At 35.0% G+C, this 18,114-nt stretch overlaps 1 protein-coding gene and 1 long non-coding RNA gene across 2 annotated transcripts in view; one reads left to right on the top strand and one right to left on the bottom strand.

The window, feature by feature from the left end:
* Positions 1–7,067, bottom strand: part of LOC118606424 — a 49,532-nt gene extending 42,465 nt beyond the window's left edge. The window contains exon 1 of the long non-coding RNA XR_004952379.1: positions 7,010–7,067. This is a non-coding gene — a long non-coding RNA (uncharacterized LOC118606424). The remainder of the gene's footprint in view (positions 1–7,009) is intronic.
* FBXL17 (F-box and leucine rich repeat protein 17) overlaps positions 1–18,114 on the top strand; it is a 444,087-nt gene that overhangs the window by 322,097 nt on the left and 103,876 nt on the right. The gene's annotated exons all lie outside the window — the stretch shown is intronic.

The following is an 18,114-nucleotide window of genomic DNA, read 5'->3' on the forward strand; positions in this document are numbered from 1 at the left end:
TTGCAGAGTATGTATTCAACATGTGCTAAATTAATGCTAAATTTCTAGGTTTTGAGTATCTTTTGTGTATGCATTGGTTAAAAACAATAAAGATGCTCACAGAAACAGGTTTCATCTCTGGATGTAGAATACGCAAAGAGCATCATCAGGCGTCAGGCGCAGGCCAAGCCACTACGCACTCTTACTAGATGTATGAGCTACTAAATTTACATGAGCCCTTTTCCTTACCTTAAAAAAAAAAAAAAAGAGTTTAGGAAGGCGGAGATGAGAGAATTTATACAAAGCACCTGGGTTATAATAGGTTCCATTTTGTAATTGTTGCTATTCTTTTAAAATAAAATTCTAATTTTTTCAAGGATAGGTTTTAGCACCTGGGGAGGGAAAATTTACTTACCTGTCTGACCATTATGAATCTGCTTTTTTTTTTTTTTAAAGAAAATTTGTTTAAAAATTAAGCAACAGCAGATATGAATAGCTTATAATCCACACTACTTAGTGGGTTTTGGCTTTTACATATCACATAGGAAATATATTTTCTCTTAATGCCACTTTAAAAAAAATGCAACCAAGGACTGTATATACAAAATATCTCAAGCATATGAGCTATATTTTAAGTTCCCACTCCTGTGTTTTCTATCCATCTCTTGTCAAAGGAGCAGATTATTTCCAGCCATCCTTTTATAAATGCTGTTGCTCAAATGTGTTAAAGTTTCACTTATGTGACATTTTTGGCCTGAGTTTATTGGTAGCTTTCAATTTAAGATGTCAATAAATTTGTATAGATTTTTGGAAATTTTAGTAGCACTAAAATTAGAAAAAATATTGTTTAGCTATATAAACATAATTTTCCCACAATTGATCTTCAGGTTAAAATTACATTATGTATTAGATGGTTCCATCCTCAAGTTTGATTCTTGGACTATATATTGTTAAGTTTTGAGTGGTAGTTTTTTGAAACTGTCATTATAAATAGGGCTACACATTTGCAAATGTGTTACTTTTATTAACTAGAAAGTTTTGTGTGTTAATATATAATATGCTTTATTTTTTTTAATGAGAATAGGTATCAGGTTGTCAAAATAATTCCAAGAAAATATAATTTAAAAGACTATTCTACTCTATTTATATTTTAAGTGATGTGACTTAGGTCTATTTTTAAAAGTTTACTTGATTTCAGTATGCATTCTTATTATAGTAAAAGATTATCAAGATATGATATTGGAGTTTAAGTTCTTTTAGTGTAAATGGGCATACTTATAAGATGCAGCCTTATTCATGCTGCAAATAATAATAATAAATATATTTAAATTAGTGTTATATTTAAATTAGTGCTAGGTTTACATCACGTTGCTCTGACATTTGAATAAACTGTTTTTTTCCTTATGTTAAATCTTATAATTTCTTTAGACTTAAAAAAGCTTTTATTTTGAGAGCATTGACTTTTTTTGTTATTAGAAGTTAAACATGCCAACAACAACAACAACAACAAAACCTTTGTTAAAATAATTATTTTAAGTTTCCTTATATTATCTTAGTTATGGTTGGTTTGACAAGGGAAGAGGTAGTTTTGTTAGTATAAAAGACATATATCTGTATTAGACATTGAAATATTTACTCCACCTACATATATATTTTATCCCGTAAATTTGTTATGGTTACTGTGTAAAGTAGATGTAATACTGATGATTCAGTAGATTATAGTTCTAGTCTATAAAATAAATTTATTTTAACCACATTAGATAATATTATAACCTTTTAAAGTTTCTAGGTTTTATATTTTTAAAATGTTTTTATCATGGAAGATTTCGAACTAACAAGAGTTTCCACAAAAAAAACTATAATGAAACCCTATGTTCATATTGTCCAACTTCAACACTTACCAATAGACAGCTAAATTTGTTTTCATCTGTACACTCGCCTTCTCTATTCTTTTTCCACACACGAAATTATTTTGAAGCAAATCCAAGAGATCCTTATGATATATTTACAGTTAGTAATTTGTGTGCTATTTAATCATTTAATTAACAGCATTTTTGGCTGTGCTTAATATTTTGCTGTCTTTTGGCTAGCTGCAAATTTATAGGTGGTTGACCATTTCCCTCTTGCATGTTGCTTTTCAGACAGATGGAAAACATTAGGAATTCTCTTAGGGATTAGTTGCCATAGTTTAATACCAGATCACTCTGACATATATAAATCATAACAAAGGTGGAAAAAAGATATGTGGATATAGATGGCCTGATATAATACCTGAAGTTACTTTATATTATGTTTCCCAGCAGTATGGCAAAATGAAAAAAAATAAGAGATCAATCTAAGAAGGTCCACTTAGGGCAGTCTGAACACACACATCATAGGTACAAAGAGAATAGATATGAAACTCTGACAAGCTTTCAACAGAAAAGCCAGAATGTTCTCTGAGGTAATCCTGGAATAGCTACACAGTCCGCACCACCTCCACTGAACTTTTAGCTTTCTCTTGAGACACTTGGCAACATGCCATATCAGCCCGATGCCAGCAGTACAAGGACTAATAATCATCCTTAGACGTGGCATGCTCTGAAGGTGCACATAATTCTTTCAAAAACTGAAATAGGATCACAAGACTGAGGCATCTATTTCCAATTAATTTGGTCACAGGAGTTTATCTGTCATCTTTGTTCTGTCACAGCAGTTTGTGGTAAACCTGCTTCACATGGATTATCAAATATTAAGAACAGTGGATTGCAGAATTTTCCCCCCAGTCAATTCCTAGTTTGTCACTTTTGGTTTAAAGGAGATGAAACTAGCCATGGGTTTAAAAACGAACTTGACATTTTCAAACTTCCATGAAAAAGAATTGGTCGAACTTCTGGCACGATGACATAGTAGGTTATCGTATACACCATACTAATTCATTCTGATTTTTTATGAAAGGTTAGTATAAAGTTTTTACTCTAGAAAAGTATATACAACTTCAACAACAAAAACACTTTCTTTCTTTTGCCCAAAAATGCATTTATGAGGATTCTATGCACAATACTCTACTGTGTACTAAAATGAATACTAATTTTCTGAATAATATCTCTGAATATTTAAATATTTTTTCCACCATAACAGTATAACAAATGATTTTCTTTTCCATGGTCGTATAATTCCAGTACAAAACGGGTAGGAATTTAGATGGCATGATAATAATTTTAATTTTTATTTGAATTTGATTCAACTCTTTTAGGCTATTTTTATTACAAGAAACAAAACTTTGCTTGGGTTTGAGCAAAGGGAAAAGGTCATTAGGAGGATTCAGGGTATGTTATAGTAAGTGGATACCAGAAATTTATGTGCATCTGGGGACTGAAGTTGTCTGGCTGGGTTCCTGTACCCAGGAACTAGATCCAGAATACTTCTGGTGACCTCACAGTTTGAGGGAATAGACCTTTCTTAATATTGTCATTTCTGCAATATCTGCTTACTGTGTCTGTATTTGTAAAAAATCAGAATTAAGTACAACCTGTGTTACAAATTTGTAATATTAAATAGCTTGAAAGTTTGTAATAGATATAGATAGCACTACGACTCTTTGGAAGTGTTTTAAATATTTAAACTTGCCCTCATGATCGTTCTGGGAAGTTCATACTATCTTCTCTTGGTAACTTGTTCAATTTGATACAACTGGCTCAAAAGAGAAAAAGCTGAGAATCAAAAACTCCACCATTACAAATCCCCGAGTCTGTGCTTGCTCTCTAGACCACACAGTCAGTCTGCCTGTGATGGAAATATTTTTAAAAATCACTTATATTTGGGGGGCAGAATTGGCTACTCCATTTCTTCTCTTTTGGACCCCAGTTTTTTTTTTGTCAACTTCACAGAAGGTTGAACCAATCCAGAGTACCCATCCTACTCTCTTAATTGTGTCTTCTTTGTCTGTCTGTCTGTCTGTCTGTCTGTCTGTCTCTCTCTCTCTCTCTCTCTCTTCTGTTGTTCTTCACTTCGGAAAATCTTTTTTGTCTTCATTTCTGATGTGTGTTAATGCAGATGGGGTGTAATACATCCTCCCAAAATAACTTGGGAAACACAGTAAAGTGTTAGTTTCCTATCCTACCAAGACTCTGACCTCCTCTCTTTCTTGGCTTACCTGTTCTGACATTCTTACTCTTAGAAGCGCTACTTGGGGATGGCGCTTAGAGGCTATAGTTTGAGCTTCAGAATTTTCTGGTAAATTCATGTTTGTTTTATGAAGAGAGGTTCCCATTAACCATATTTCCCTTTCCCTTTGCCATCTCATATCGATTTTGTCTATGAAGTTCATTCATTGTTATTCAAAAGGCAAAGAATACTTATATTGTGCAGCTCAGACATCGGGCAGCCAGGTTTCTTCCCGAGGAAATAGCAGAGTAACAACTAAGTCTGAGTAAGGAAATGGCATCAAAGAGAAGCCATCAGGCCCACTCCTGATGAAGGAGAATAGGGCTCTTATGAGAGCAAGAAAAGGGAGAAGCAGAGTTAAAGGAAGGGGCAAGCGATCCAGGAAAAGAAACGAAATGACTTGATTAAAAACAAAACAAAACAAAACAAAACAAAACACCGAGGCTGATAATAATCTAATAGACAACTTCCCAGATTTTTTTCTCAGTCTAGCCTCATAGGTGTGTTCTCCATTGCCCAGAGTGACGGTGGGGCATTGGGGTGGGGGCGAGGTGTAGGGGGGGCAGGAGCCCTGTGGTCAGGGCCAGGAAACATGAAAAGCACTCCTTTTGTTCTCTACCTCGTCTTGATTATAATGGAAATGCTGCCAGACCCTTAATTATGAAAGTACAACAGGGCATTAATATAATTCGTCACCTTTTAGAAGGAGTACTCGTGGGCTATTTACTAGAAATCTATTAAATATGACACAAAGACAGATTGCACTCCATTTTTTAACATGACATTATAATCAGAATGTATGCTCAGTAAAATGGTTTATAGCCCTTGTCTGTGAGTCCTATCAATTAACCTAAAATCTGCATAAATGAAGTGTAGCCAGGCAGCACCCTAAGCAAATGGATGATTTTTTTCCTCTGCTTCTCAATAGAGGAAAGTTTCATTTTGAAATATCAGTGTTATTTTCATAGGAAATTCATTGCCATGTATTATACTCATCAGTGAGTTGAGTTACAGGACTGTAAAACAGAATACTAACTTCTTAGTTGTGTTATTGTATGTGGAAAGATTTGTTTTTACATGAACCTGGTAATATTTCCTTGGTGTCCTAACATAAAAATCTTTTGTACAGATAAGGTCAATATTGATGGCCCTGTACTATAATCATATAAAGTATGCCTGGTTGTATCTTAAAGTACACATATCCTTTGAAGCTTTTTCATTTACAAGTGGAAGAAAGTCATTCATGTATTATCTGAATACTAGTTAAAGATGAGAGTCTCTCAGACTTTAACTGGAGAGTAACATTATTTTCATGTATTTTACCCTTGTGCTCAGGGTTCATCCTTGTCTTTTTCTTTTTTTTCACCTAAAGAATATCAGGTGAAACTCTCCTCATTAAGTTATTATCATTAGGTCCCCACTCTATATTACTCTAAAATTAGAAATGTCGCACAGTGAACAAGCAGTCATGTTTCACATTTTCATAATCGGGCCTAGTTCAGATGCTTTTCTTTTATGAAGTTAAATGCAAACGTACTGTCTCCATTGGGAGTCATTGTGTTTTCAGCTTTAATGAAAGAAAGTGGTGGAAGAGGTCAGCCAACACAATAGAGTAAAAAAGTCACCTGGGTGTGGCTCTAGAATAAATATTTGTTTTTCCTTACTGTGTTTATTCATTGGTTTTTCTCCCCTTCACATGCTGGCAAGAATATCAGGGAGACTGTTTTTCTTGTATAATGTCCCCTGCCCTGGCGCCATATTCCGTTATGCTTTAAAACACACTGCCACTGCCAACCGAGATTTCTTAGAAGAAACATACTTTCTTCTGGTTGGAGTAGAGCAATTGTTCTTTATACCAGTGGGACTCTAAGCTGAATGGAGTGGGTGGGGGATGTTAGTTAGTCTTAGGCGTTAGGTCGTCCTTCTTGCTCCACCATTTGGTGCCCTGACTCAGCAGCTTTCCACCTCTGCTCTTTCTGTTCTGCTCCCAGCAAGAGTTTACCCCTGTAGTCAAATATCAGTTCCTGTGGAGACAGAGAAGAGCACCGACCCACAGCTGTGGTCACCCCTTATAAACATCTTCTTAGGTATATCCATAACCAGCACAAAGGTACAAACACAATAAAAAAAAGAAAATGTTAAAATAATATCAGGATTTTAGCTAACAAGGCCTTTGGCTATAAACAGAATGATCAGTTTCATAGTATTCATTTTCATCCCCCAGGTCTCTTTATTTAGTTCTATCTCTTACCTTCTTTCGAGCATGAACTACTCAAACCAAGCTGGGCTTCTTCTCACTCTTCTTAAAACATTTCATCCTAAGTCTAGTTTCTGTGACCTTGCCTGTACCTCAAATGCCCTCCCTCTTCCCTTCATGATTGTATCTCATCTCTTCTATAGATAACAGTTTTCTAATAACAGCAAAGTACTTACTCATTTTTGTCTGCCTCCCAGAATTAATACAGGATATTTTACTAAGGAGCTATATTACATATCTGTTGAGTTAAAAATGTTAAGTAAAATTTCTGTGTATTTTTAGATCCATATCTTTAAAATTAAGGTTAAAGATTTTGGAAGGCTTGAAGATGTATTCACACTTAAAACCGTTCTTGTTAAAGATTATTTTTTATCTCTTTTCCTTTTTTTTTTTTGTCCTTAAATGTAAGTAAACAGGATATATTTCTTGAAGTCTAAAGGCATGAAAATAATCCTTTCATTGTGTTCTAGTGTATCACATGCATCTAAAATTAATGTTCTCTGAAGAGATAGTTCAGAGTTCATGATGAGTACTTGTTAAATTGCGCAATAAAAGTCCTAGTTAGCTGTTAGCCCCAAAATAGAAATGGTCATTATCAATAATCAAGCCCCTGTAATAGAGTCTTACTCTTTTATTGGAGATCACGATGTTTGCTGCCTCATTTCCAGAAGGGGCTTGTGAGAGAATCAGTGCCTGAAGTCACAGCTGTCAGACTCTGGAGTCTCAGCAAGGCATGCTGGGTTGGAAAACCAGCTTTCCAAAGGGTCAAGGAAGCAGAAACTGATTTCTCACACATCATTACACAGTTTAACTAACATAACAAATGCCAAATAATTGTTGGCACTAATGGGTAGGTGGATGTTTACTTTGTGTGGTTACCATGGATTCCCTTAGCAATGATGGGCCTGCCGTGAATGAAATGCTGGAAATTTAAGGAAATAGCCATGATATGATTAGCTTGACTCAATAATTTTAAAAGGATTTATCTGAAAGAAAATTAAAACTACAGTCATATCTTGGTATCCATGAGGGACAGGTTCTAAGACACCCCCACTCCACACCTGGATGCTCAAGTCTCTTATATAAAATGATGTAGTATTAGCATAAAGCCTATCCAGATCCTGTATACTCTAAAGCATCTCTAGATTACTTATAATAATTAATATAATTTAAATTCTATGTAAACAGTTGTTAAACTGTATTGTTCAGGTAATAATGACAGGAGAAAAAATGTATGTATTCAGTACAGATGCAGTCATTATAGGCCTAACTACATAGTACACATAAACAACAAGGTAACTTTTTTTTGGGGGGGGGGTATATTGTCAGTTGAATCAATGGATAGTAAAACCTGGGGATACGGAGGGCTGACTGTATAGTATATCCAACTCGCTTTAATTTACTATATTATCCTATCCTATGGGAATTGTTTCACTATTACATAATTCTCTTTAATACAGGGAAGTATGTGTGTATGTATATATACAGTATAGTGAGCCATTGAATTTATGGATTTATGAATAACATTTCTTGAGCTCTTAATGTGTGTCATGCACTGGAATAAGCACTTCACATGTATTTTCACATTTAATCTTCATTAGGTATAATCATCCCCATTTTACAGATTAGAAAACTGAAAGAGAGGTTAAGTAACTTGTCAACAATTACGCATCTAGTAAAGTAGTAGACCAAGGATTTAAACCCCATTGGGTCCCAGAGCCTATGCCTAAACCCTTGTGTTTCGTTGCTTATTCAGCAGCATCAGCATTACCTGGAAACTTGTTAGAAATGCAAATTTTGGGACCGCACCATAGCCTGACTGAATCAGAAACTCTGCAGCTAGGACTCAGAGCAATCTGTGTCTTGTACAAGTCCTCTGGGTGATTGTGGTCATGCTTAAGTTTGAGAGTCTTGGCCTTGCACCACTCTTCCCTTCTCCGGCAGAGGTTCCCAGCAGCTTTCCTGGCCCACGTCGCCCCAGCCACAGTGCTTTCTGTCTCTCAACTGCTGTTCCCCAGCCCCTCCTTTAATCTTCTTGCAGTCTTTAATGACTCAGTCCTTAACAAGGAATTTTATTTAAGTTTATTGAAAAACAAAGTATGTGCTAGATTTCTTTCTTGAGAAAGCACTTTAATCATTATCTGATAAATGTTATGAACCTCCTGTCCGGAGAAATGCACATATTTGTGTCCACGCAGAATTCGTTAGTCATATTTCCCTGGAGCCAATCCCTGGAATATCCATGGAGATCAGGTAAAGACTCTCCGGCAGTGGTTAGAAAGAACTGTCAAGGTTATATCCAAGGCACATAAATGCCTCTCATAGCAACAATAACAAGCAATTCATCCCTGCTCATTAGTATTATTTCTTTTTTAAAAATCTGACCTCTGACACTGAATTATCTATGTGTGAAGTTAAGTAAGACTAACTAAACAGCCTGTTTTTTCTCTGTAATCTAGGGGTAATGATACCTCTCTGGTAGAATCTTTGAAATTTAGCATTAATAAATTTAAAGCACCTATCATTATAGTAGAGCACGCATTAAATTGTGTATTCCTTTTGGAAAATACAGAAAAATATAAAGAATAACTGTAAATAAAATAAATAACTTAGAGATGATCATAGTTGCTTTTCATTTTTAAAACATATTTGAGATATGCACAATTTAGCAAACCCCATTTTTACTGAACAGTATATTATGATTCTTTGTAAACCTGCTTAGAAAGAATTATCTTCAATGAATAATTTAGTATAATGCAAGAATAAGACTTAGCCCCTGCCTGCGAGTACACCCAACTATATATTCTTTGTCCTGTAATAGTGGCGAGGGATAGCATTTTTAAATTTTAATTTGGTACTTAAATAGCAAACACCCTTGAAATTTCCAGACGCCTTCTTCAGTCATATGATAATGAGCTTGGAAAAAGGGAAGAGAGTGAAGTTGAATATGGATTTAAAATGTCTCTCATTCTCTTAGTGTATTCTATACTTATAATTTCGCCCACCGAGACTAGAATCAATTGTGTTTTATCTTTAGATGTTATAGCTTGAGACCTCAGTTTAAACCCTATTAATTTATATTGGAGTCTGTTACATGATCTCTTTTACTGTCCCCTTTTTTTCTCTGATTGCTTACCATAACATGAAATGTCCCAAAAAGTAAGAGAAAAATGTTGTTAAAGCAATTTTTTTTAAAGAAACCTGTTCCATTTTCTACACATATCTTATCTCCTATAATTGTTTCTTCACTGTTGTCTGGAACAGTCATCTCCCAAATAAACTGCAAACCCAAACTACACAATCACAGGGAATTATGGGCAGACCCCTCCTGCCTCAGTTTCTTGCCACCAGTGTCACCACCACGTAGTCTTTGAGTTTATATATCATGAGCCATGACAAGGAAAGGGTAGGGTCTTTTTTTCTTCATTTTTATCCAGTATCTAGTACTGCATAAAATTAACAATTTACCCAATAATTTTTTGTTGACCGAATATTATGTGTTCGCTTCAAATAAGCCTGCATAATTCAAATATTTTTTTTTTGCCTTTTATTTTAGACATTCTTATATCACCTTTAGTAACTGTTGGTTTGAGGAAAATCCAACAATGAGAAGAAATATTACAGACAGAGAATTCTAGATTTTTCTGCTTCTTTAATACTTAAAATATTCTTTATACTTATAGCCAGTGGAGATAAGATAGACTTTTAAAATAAAGTCATGATTCTTCCAAGTGGTCATACATCAGCCTTGGGAGGAGTCATTGTGCATCACATGTAACGTCTGGAGATTTATGACCCCTTGGAGAGTGTCAGCAGAATTCCAATGTCCTCAGAATTGTATCTCGCTTTAAAACTTTTTTATATTAACACTTTTTTATCTGTCTGTAAAAATGATATCTATTCACAGTCAAATATTTGAAAAATACAGAAATCGTAAGGGGAAAAATCACCACTAGCATTCAAATATACAAACATAACCATTCTAACGTTTTGTTGAATTTCTTACAATCATGTCCACATTTGTTAAATGTACTCTAAAATAAAAGGGTTGGAGTAAACTAATATTTATATTCATTTTGATATTAGATGACCATTTTATGCCCATTATTGATATACTTATCTTCATGTCAGAGAGTATTAAATATATCACCCACAAAACTTTGTTACCTGTATTAGTTTAACCGTCTTTAAGTTTCTTTTCTAATAAGTGAGATTTAAATAAGCTAGGGTAATCAGAACAGTCTAGTAAGAGCAAGCTCCTCATTGAACCTTACAAATGGAGTCTTTAATATTATTTATAAACTTGTTATTTCAAAAACTCCAATTATCATTTTATTAAAAAATGAACTGTCAAATTTACATCTAAATTGATTCAGATTTCATGCATTCTTTTTTTCTTTTGATTCCGAGTATTCTTTGTGTATTACTGAAGAAACAGTAAGCTCATCCTTCCTACTTTAATTTATAAGTCAAATTCCACTAATCGTAATGCCATTACAATGAAAAACATTATAGTAAAAAAATATCCAAATCTCAGATAATGACACATTTTTTCAAGTACTCTTTAATGTAATAGAGTGTGCCAAAACAAATAGAAAACATATATTAATTTTAAAAGGTTTTACCTACATCTTCAATCTTGAATATTATGTGAAATAAAAAACAAATGTCAGATAGTATTTGGCAAGAATACATTATAAGCTGATGATATATGAGAATTGAAATGATATATTATTATGTTATTTCTTTAAGTGATCTGTTTATTTGACCTGGGACTTAATCCTATTAATTAAATATATTTCAAGAACTGTAATGAAAAATAAGATTACTATACAGAAATGAATTTCCACAAGTTTTTGGCAAAGCTTCTAAATTGATAGATTTGTGTCACCCAGCCTGTCTCATCCTGGATTTGCTAATGAGCAGTTGAAGCCAATACAGGAAGAAAAGCAAGGAAGAGGAGAAGTATTTGAGAATATTTATAGGCAATCTATAGCTCAATGACTAGACACTGAATATCTGAGAATTGATTTTATAAAATAGCATATTTTAAGAATGAGAACTTTCTCCAATTCTTTTACTCCTAGAACAAAGACCATCTTATTATATTTTTAGGACACTTGTCTAGGGCAGTTTTTTTGATATAAATAAATGATGCATTAACATTATATGCAGACAGAGTGTATATGCCGGGAGAAAACTAAATCAGGGAGAATTGTATGTTTACACAGTTCCAAGGTCAGTTCACTAACTCTTTGCTGAATATCACAGCTCAGATTTTTTCTTCTTTTGATATATGTTCCTTTTTCTGTTAACAGCAGATATCACTTTATCAAACATTCCATAAATCTGAGTCAAGTGAGATAATTTTTTGTAATTCTCCCTTGACCCATTTCTGTGCAGTTTTGTAAACATCTAACAAAACAGTGGTATAATAACTGAAATAACTGAAACTGGAACTAAAGGAAATTAGGAAATAATCAAGAAATTCTGTATAGTAAGTTAGTATTTTTGATTAACTGACTGAACACTTCTTTAAGGACGTTGTTTTTAATTATCTCTAGGTGTACTGTTTGTATCTTTTGGAGATTGTAGCAATAGTCGTGGAAATGTTATCAGATGGAAATTGCTCTATGATCAAATATATTTGAGTGGTAATTAAATTTACTTATCTAGTTAAAAATCACCAATAAAGAAAACCTTTACAACTATTAAGACATAATTTATAATTGCTTAACTCTTTTTTTTTTAACTATATAAATAGGGCATCTAGTTTGGAGTTTAGAAGGTAACAGACATTTTTTTAGCTGAATGCAGTTCATTTTAAAGTTATTTTTCACTAGTTTCTGCCTCTCTGCGCAGTTACTCAGTTTTTGTTGAATCATTCAGCAACTTCATCTCACAACAATACCACCATCACAATTATCTCAACTGATAAGCTCCCTTCCCTTAGCTTCTTATTGTGACAAAAATATTTTTACATTTTAAATGGTTAATTAGTTATTGATTTATTTTTAAATTCCACAGTGACAATAACCAGTATAGTAAAGATCACCATTATAAAACCTTAGTTATAATTTTATCTTTCTCTTTGGTGGATAGTAAATTCTACCTAAAGTGGTATGATTTCCTTCTCTGATGAAATATTAACCCACACAGGCTAAACTAAAGCAGTGGATGGACTCATTATCAGTTTACTATCACCTTTAATTCCACCCCATAAATTGCTAGCTTTTATCAATATAAGAAGATTTTGTCTAAGTAAATCTCATCACAATTAGGTAAACAGGCATTTTTTTTTTCTTTTTTAGGAGATTACCTTCTAAAATCCTTATCATAAGCCACAGGGGCCTTCAGGATCTTTAGGATTCAGTCTGGTGCCCCTGTTAGATCCCGTTCTGCATTTTCGTTCTTTCCTGGGTTGCAGAATAAAATGCATACTGATTAAGTTTGGAGATTACACTAAGCTCACGGGTTACAGACACTTGGAAAGCTAGAACCAGAATCAAAAATGATCTTAATAAATTATATAAATGGCATTTCAAAAGTATGAAACAAAGTCAAGGTTATATCCTGAAAGGGAAAACAGTCATCGGAGGGAGGAGATTGTCTAAACACAGATAAAACGAGAAAAGGACTGTGAGCTCAAGGTGAGTCAGCATAGTGGTGCCCACTCTAAAACAAGACTACAAAGGTCCGCTTTGCTCTGTAAAAGGCATGTTAGGCTCATTTCTGTTTAGAACTACAGAAAATTAAGATGAGGCACACTAGACCATGCACTACACCCGAAAGCCCTAGTTCAGCAAGGACACACAGAGGGTGTTGCAGGTGCTCGGGGCACCACTGACCAAACTGTTTACAGAGAGAGTGTGGGTGCTGGGCCCTCTTCAGTCACCAGGCATTCAGGGAGTGCGTGAGGACTAACAGGCACGGAGATGTGGTTAGAGTTTGTTGGCTTTTAGCAAAGCATACTGTAAAACTCATATGATACTGAGATTTAGGGAGTTAGGAAATAATCCTTTCTTATGTTTGGCATTGCATAAGCTTTTATTAAACTATTTTGTTGACTTTGAGTTTCCACATTTTAAAAGGAAGTGTGAAAACTGGAAAAGGTCTGTGGAAGAACAACAGAAATGCTTAATGGGATATCAAATAGGTCATGTGGGGAAAGATTAAAGGAGTTTGGTTGCTTAGCCAGGAAAATAGGAAGCAAAGAGATGACTTAATAATTGTCTTATAGCATACAGAGGTTTATAACAGGAATGCTGACCAGTTCGCCATTTTTACAGAAGAAAGAACAAAAGAAAATGAGTTTAAAGTAGCAAGGGAGAGCTTGCTTTTACATTGGAAGGGATTTCTTGATTATAAAATATCATTAAGCATTGTCTATGGCTACCAAAAGACATAATATAATCTTCGAAGGTGTTTCAAATGGAATGAACACCCACCTGGTTGGAAGGCTTATGAGTTGGCCTGCTTTATTGCAGAGCTGAGCCAGACCAGCCTCCTGAGGAATTTAACAGTTCTATTATGGTTATAAAATAACACAGTCATTTTCCTTTCTTATCCATCTTTAAAAATAAATTTACATTATTTATCTTAACGCTTTATTTGACAATGCCACGAGTTGACTTTCCTTACGGATTTCCTACCTGTAAATAAGGACACTTCTTATTTTCCGTTTTCTTTCATTTATTTAACAAGTGTCTATTGAGCGTTGTCTCTCTACAAAGTACTATGCTCAAATCTGAGTGATACGGATAATTGGACATTTCTTGATTCTTCCTTTACAAACATTTGCTGGGCACCTCCTCTGTGCTGCACACTATGCGACATGCTCCGAATTCAAATACCTGTGCAAAAATGGCTCAAAAGAGCTCACAGTCTAGTGAATGAGAATAAGTAAGCAGAATTGCAATACGATGTGATGAGGCCTGTGCCAAAGGTATGAGTAGGCAGCCTTGAAACATATGGGACATGGTGGATGAAGCTTATACAGATTGTAGGAATTTCTGAAGTTTGGGAAGGGTTTGCTGAAAGAGGTGACATCTGAGCTGAATTGGGGATGTGGTGGGAGGGAGCCCAGTGTTCTCTAAAATGCCAAGAGGACTATCATATGAACTGATTGTGTCTACCTAGCAAGATATATAAAAACATGTTTCATTTTTATCAACTAAAATGTTATTGATTCTGTCCTCTGCCCTTTCTTTGATCTTTAATAAAACAATGAAATCTGATTTACAGTCAGTTCTGTTATAAGATGACATACAGGTTTATAAATCCATCATGTTGCACAGAAAATTGTAGCTTATGAGGAAATGGGGTTAGGGGCAAACACAAAAACTTCATCAGGGGCACACAAAATTTTTAAAAAAATATGAACCTAATAAAAAATGGTAGCACAATTTTGCAGGTGTTAAATAGTTAAGCAATACACACTGGTACTACAGCGGAACATAGATATTACAATAAACATGGCAGAGTGCCTTGATAAAGATTTGGAGTTTAGTTGTGGAAGTCAATCAGTGGGTGAAGTGGTAGAAGGAGGTGATCTGGAATTCGACAGAAAGTTGTGCCAGCATATGGAAATGAACGTGGCTCACAACTAAGTCATAATACAGGAAGTGTTAACGAGAAGTTCGAGATGTATGCGTGCGTGTGTTTTGTAAATTTCTCCACATTTCAGATCAGCTGGGTATGGTTTTCTGTGCTCACCTGGTATTTCTCACCAAGAACTCAGCCCTAAGCAAATCTGAAATTTGCATTATGCTCTGTTTCCTAATATATAAATCCTGTTGGAGCAGAGTGGCAATTGCAAAACAAGAACTAACTGGATATTATTGCAAATTAAGTTCAGAACATTTTTTTACTTATCTCCTGAATTTCCAGGATAATGTATTTATATTCTATTGGACATATCAGGATTGATTCCTCATAAATCCAGTTTTCTACTGACATAGCAACTTCCATTTCTTCCAGAGCAACATTTTACTCTCAGCTTCTCTAATAGGGGAGCATCCACAGGGAACTTGGCAAAACAGGTAAAGGCCATCTGAGTACAAATAGTGTTTTGCAGTCTGAGCTTCCATATCTGCAGCAATACCTGGGGAGATGTAGTAACAAGGACAGCGGGTCTTTTTTTTTTTTTTTTCCCCACTCTGGCAAGGTAAATGGACAAAACTGCAAAGGAAAAATCATGGAAGAGTGCGGCTTTGGCTGTGGATCATCCTTCACTACCAGGCAGGCAGAAAGAACGGTGCCTGAAGGAATCAAAGTGTTGCCTTTCACTAGGGAGCCAGTAGATCCAAAGAACTGGTCTTTTCTTTCTGTTCCCTCCATTGGCAGTGGGCATAGGTTCTGGCCTAAGGGAACAGGAAAACCCCACTGGAGGAAATTAAAATTAAGGGCGGAGGAGGTAGCAGCTGGGGAGGCAAGTCAGGCCGTGTCCCTTTTTGGGCCCCTATCTCCTTCTGAAATATTTTCCCCCACAGAATCTATGAAAAGGATGTTTTGCTATCTATGCAATGTAGTGGTCATTTTTTTCTTCCTAATTCAAGTGTTCCTGTAAGAAAAGCTGCTCTTGGTCATGTTATCTAAGAGAGTGGAAAAGAGACTGTTTTAGATTTGGGTTTGGTAGCAGAAGGTCATCACAGGCAGTTCACTGTGTGTTCTTGAAGTGGCCACAGTCCTCTTGTTCATGCCGAACCTCTGAGTCACAACCTCAGAGAGACCTGACTCCCAGTTTGACAGCTCCAGTATAAAAGTTGGGAGCTGAAGGGTTAAACTACATCAGATGATACAATCCTTACACAGCCTCAAGCAAACATTCAGCTGACAAAAATGTTATTGTATGTTCTCTCTTCAAAGCCTTAAGATATGCTTGGGTTAATTAGATTTCCAAATATGCAAATATGCCCTAGTGAGGTTTTTCTGAAATGCAGCATTTTAAAATTATGTAGCATGGCATTAGTGTTCAAAATATGGAATTGTGAGACAGCCTGAATAGCTTACTAACATATCATATAAATTCATAATTGATCAAACCCATTTATTCCCCACCGTCCACATTATACTGTTCAAATTGGGTTAGAAACTTTTATGGAAATTAGGTTCTCTAGCATGCTTTAGGGGAAGATCAAGGAGTAGTTTAAATTACAGCCGCAGCTCTTCAAAAAATGTCAATTCACTTGTCTTGATATCAGTGTTTCCAACATGCTCAGTTTAGGGAACAAGAGGCTTCTATAACCTCGAAACTGTGGATCACCTGAAGGAAATTAAAACACAAACTTTCATCTGAAGGGGGAAAAAATATTTTAGCAAGGTCATTTGACGTGATTTCATATTGTTCACCTGCTTATGCCAGTGAATAATTTTAAGATTCCAACTTCTGAATAAGTTAGTTTTTGACATATTAGATTTTCCTTTAGAAACATGTCATTTATTTGGGTGTTCTCTATAAATGGTTTTCTGGTTAACTGAAATGTTTGTGCTGTGTCAATTAAGTAATTAATAGTTTTTCCTGGTAACCTTTCTAAAATGCATTACATCTTTCAGTTCTATGTTAAAAAGAGTATATATATATTAAAGTATACCAAACATAAGCTAACAATTTCTGGATAACTCAGATGTGCTGTGCCACAGGGCCCAGAGAGATATGGAACACTATTTATTTATCCACGCTTTTAATGACCTTGAGCACAAGGTTGGCAAGCTTTTTCTTTAAGGGCCAGACAGTAAATATTTTAAGTTTTACAGGTCATGTTTTACATGACCTGTAAAACTTAAAATTCTGTTGCTGCTATTCAGCTCTACCATTGCACTGTGAAAGCAGCCAAGATAATATATAGCGAACAAGCACAACTGATTTCCAATAAAACTTTGTCATCAAACAGGCAGAGGTTGAATTTGGCCTGCAGGTTGTGGTCTGACAGCTTCTGACCTCAGCTACCATCTTTCTTGAGTTATTTTTTTGAAGTTCATCATGGTCATTTCTTGATGTTTTGATGTTCTTATGTTCCTTCTTTTAGTAGTATCTCACGCCTTTCTGTTTACTGCTTTTGATGTGCTCTGGACTTAAACTACAAGAAAAACAACTAGCTTGTTAGGATTGTACCTAAAATAAGAGTCACTAGACTCCAAAGGAGGGTCAAAGGGCTTTCCAGCGAAGAAAGCACATAGTGCATTTACTATGACTTTTCTTCTCAATGCTTGTTCAGAGGCCACTTTTTATTTATTTTTAGGTTCTTGACCAAATTGTTGGTATGTAAAATAACTTTTATGATAAAAGGATTTTGTAATGGTTCAATAGGTTTTTGTAACTATACATCACATTTCCTAAAAAGTAAGAACAAATTTTTCAACTACATTTTCATGGGCATAGTTTAGTGTGTCTCGTCCAGTGTTTTCCATATTTATGAATAGTTTATCAAGAGTAACAGATGTGTCTACTCTAAAAGAAGAGACTAAATTGCCTTTCAGATGAGAAGAAATTGCCCTGCCCTCATCATGATGAGTGTATGATAATATTTTATGCTTACGCTTAGGTTTATTTTATTCAAATAACTAAACTTTGTTTTTGAGTTATTGGGAACTCTAATCTGCCCACAAAGCTGAGTTGTTGAGAGCACTGGCCCTGGGTTCAAATCATAGCTCTATCACATATGGCTGTGTGATGTTAGGAAAGTTACTTAACTTTTCTGAGCCTCTGCTCTTTCATCTATAAAACAAGTGAC

Source organism: Rousettus aegyptiacus, unplaced genomic scaffold (genome assembly GCF_014176215.1).
Source record: "Rousettus aegyptiacus isolate mRouAeg1 unplaced genomic scaffold, mRouAeg1.p scaffold_m13_p_8, whole genome shotgun sequence".
NCBI lineage: Eukaryota > Metazoa > Chordata > Mammalia > Chiroptera > Pteropodidae > Rousettus > Rousettus aegyptiacus.